Source organism: Lactuca sativa, chromosome 8 (genome assembly GCF_002870075.4).
Source record: "Lactuca sativa cultivar Salinas chromosome 8, Lsat_Salinas_v11, whole genome shotgun sequence".
Taxonomy (NCBI): domain Eukaryota; kingdom Viridiplantae; phylum Streptophyta; class Magnoliopsida; order Asterales; family Asteraceae; genus Lactuca; species Lactuca sativa.
In genome coordinates, this window is record NC_056630.2 from 193,406,080 (window position 1) to 193,409,764 (window position 3,685).

Genomic DNA, 3,685 nt, shown 5'->3' on the forward strand with positions numbered 1-3,685 from the left:
ACCCAACTTGTGCAAAGCTCGTTTTAGAAACACTAAAAGAATATGTAAACTTATTGATGAGTTATCACGACTTGATTTAGACCGACAATTATCTACAATTAGATAAAGAAATGGATTTCCAAATTAGCTTCTTAGTTCTAAGACATGATCTAAACAACGCCCAATATAAAGATAGAGAAACTAAGACCGATAATAATATAGTTACATACATATATTTACATACTTGTATCCAAGTTTAGCAATACCAGTAAAAATGATAACATAACTTGTCAAACATCTTAATCAAGAGTTAAGAGAAGATATATATTTAAACCCGTGGAAACCACGGTTAAGAAATAAAGACATTATTGATAATTTCAAATCATAATTACTAATCAATGATTTGCATAAATTTATTATTTTACATAGAGGCTCTGTGTAAATTTATAATAATTAGTTCAAATTAATATATACACCGGTATTAATATCCGATCGCCATTCGTATGTGTAGATATTTGATAAAATGATGATTTTGTACAATTCAATAAAAATTGAATTAATAGAAACATGTTCCATTTTTTGTCATTTTTTCATATTCGGACCCTTAGTTAAAATGAAATTTACAATATATAGCAACCAAAATTGTAAAGTTGATCTATAATAGCAGCCATCTTTGTAGAAATGGGTTGTGATAACAACTTGTTCCATTTTTTTTACTTCATTTTTTTCAGATTTGGTTCTTTGTTAACATGAAAATTTTACAATAAATACCAACCAAGACTGTAAAGTTTGTCTATAATAGCAACCAACTTTGTAGAAATAGGTTGTGATAAGAACTTGTTTCATTTTTTTGTCATTTTTCGGATTTGGTCGTTTGTTGCATGAAATTTTACAATAAATAGCAACCAAGATTGAAAAGTTAGTCTGTTATAGCAACCACCTTTGTAGAAATAGGTTGTGAAAATAACTTGTTCTCTTTTTGCTCTTTTTTTCTAGATTTGATTTTTTTACATGAAATTTGATGACAAATAGCAACCAATAATTATTAATTATTTATTGGATGATTTTCTTTAAAATAAAATTTTGTAACTTTAGGTCCAATTATCACTTTTTCATAAGGTTTCAACTTTCTACCCATCAACAAAGGTACAAACTCTGTGAGCTTTTTCTTCTTAACTAAGCTTGGTATCTTTAAAGGGAGTACCTTCTTCATATCGCCTAAAGCATGTTTGCTACTGTTTCTGAAGACACGATGCAATATTATCATAACTTCAGCAAAAATGATGAGACTATAAATAATGTAATTTGAGACATTTTACCATGACGTTGCTTCTTCTCCAGTTTTAGTTCATGAGCATCTGGTAATTACAATTAGAAAATGTTAGCAAATTTATACTTTGTATTGTAGCTTTCTTATAGACACTTGAATGAAAGTTCATTGTAAGTGCTTCTGTTATGCTATAAAACTTATGCTATAAAACTCCATAAATATGAATATAAGTGCTTTATTTTATAGTTGTTAATAAAGATAATCCAATAAATATTTTAGGACCAAAATATATTTACGTAGAGATTGTAGCAAGGGCTATATGTAAAAGAGGCACCAACAAAGAATAATTAACATCAAAGAAACGGATTAAAGCATAGGACTCTATAATTCACCAATTTCAATATCCAAAAATGTAGATATCATACCAGTTAGGTCTACCCTCAATAGTTTCAAGTTAGATATAAACCTAAAAATAAGTAAATATTGTTGATCTTATAGGTAGTTCTTCCTTTATTTCAGATTTCAACAAGTTTATTCTTTGATCTGTAGGCTTAATAATCGTACTTACAAATATTTAACTAACAAAAATAATCACAAAATACCTAAGAAAGAGAAACATTTTCACAACAAAGCCCAAATTTAAGACAAACTTTAACCAAAAAAATAGAAAAAGAAAAAGAAAGCAAAAAGATGGAATAGATTTTAACCAAAAATTAAACATGTTCATAGTTCAAATACTCAAAATCACACAAAGCATCCACCACAAAACTACTTACCGGAACAACTATAAGTCATAGTTTTACTCGTCTTCTTGGATACTCAACCTCTCGAACTTATTAGTAACCATAATATCCAACTGTGCTGCTTTTCCCACTATATTCTTCCTTTTTCTTGTAGATACATTGTATGCAATTTCAGCACAATATGTCCTAAATCAAATCAATATACTTACATATATCATTAATAAGGGTATCACCAGGACTTCTAATTCTTTTGCATTTGAACAATAAATTTTTATTCCAAGATACGAAGATCCTTACTCTTTTTGTAGATCATTTGCTTCAATTACTCCTGTTAGATTCACATAATTAAACAACAAAATATAGATGAAAATAACCAATCAACACTTGTGGTTCTTTAATTGGTCATCTAAAGTTCAAAATCGTTAAAGGCGATTTAAAAACAGAATCAGTTTCAACAAAAATAAGAAAACATAAATCCAGAAAATCGAAATCGAATTCCGATAAATGGAAAATAAAATTTTTCAATAGGAAAAGGTTGATGCATTTACCTTGTATTTTGGTAAAGTTACTTTCTTCAAAGAAACCCTAAATCATGTGGATGACCAGTTAATCAGAGAAGAGGGATTGCAATGTAGAGACTGAATAAATTGCCGGAGTGGTGGAGGCATCACGGATGGGTTAAAAGAAACAACTGATTCCAATGAAGGATATCCATATCATTTTATGCGATTTCAAAGAGGGAAATCCATACCTTTATCCCTATTTTTTTTGCAGAAATAGAGAGAATGAAGAATAAAATAGGAAACGAATACCTACATGATTTCGTGGATTTATCCGAATATTACTAATCAGCACACAAATCAGGGTGATTGAGGAGCGAATTTCTTAGATTGAAGTTGGAAACTTTGATCCGTTTCCAGCTTTGTGTGTGAAACCACTCATACACTTTATGATTTTTCATAACTACAATCGTCTTCGTCCCTATCTTCTGTAATGCTCGAATAAATCGGATCTCAAGTTTGTAATCAATTAAGAGATTAATTCTCGGCTCCTACTCAATGTACAACAAAAAATTTAACAAAAAAATTAGCGTTAAAATCAATGGGTATGAAATTATTAGTGTATAAATAAAGAGATTGATAAATAACTTTGGAAACGATTCACAACAATCCATGGAATTTAGGAACTGATTTATCGCAGAGAAGTTGAAAACTTTTAATTGTTTCCAACATCAGAGTGAGACGGATGTGGTTTTAAGAGGCAGAAAGAGCATTTTTAGAACTTCACATAGAAATTATGAGCGGGAAAATTCGCAGGGGGCTCATTGACTGCCACGTGGCGAAAATGGTATTATTTATTAGATTAGGGGATAGGGGATAGGGGATTATGTCTAATAGTTAATTATGTAAAGTAATTAAATCAAATAGTACTCCAAATATAAACCCTTCCTTTATTTCAGCCAACTAAACCATATTTAAATTGAATCATACGTTTGAAAACACCTACATCATCTTCTTTACTTTACGGCCTCCACCACCGTTTCTCCAACTATGAATGATGATGTTTAGATATTGAATCAAATTTTGAACTCCTATTAAGAGGTTAAGAGGTTAGTCTCATCCTACTATTTTTCTAAATTTACTTAAAGCCTTTTATGCTATGACATTATAAAAGCAAAAAACAAACAAAAAAA

The 3,685-nt window shown here is 29.7% G+C and overlaps 1 long non-coding RNA gene across 2 annotated transcripts; it reads right to left on the minus strand.

The window, feature by feature from the left end:
* Window positions 1-645: 645 nt before the first annotated feature.
* LOC111900180 (uncharacterized) lies at window positions 646-3,235 on the minus strand. Of its 2 annotated transcripts, XR_006185853.2 has the most exons (4): window positions 2,809-3,235; window positions 2,026-2,683; window positions 1,299-1,337; window positions 647-1,220 (listed from the first exon to the last, which is right to left on the minus strand). It is a non-coding gene; the product is annotated as an uncharacterized LOC111900180 (long non-coding RNA). The 2 variants fall into 2 exon arrangements; XR_002853142.3 differs by having other exon boundaries at window positions 646-1,220; window positions 2,026-3,235.
* Window positions 3,236-3,685: the final 450 nt, after the last annotated feature.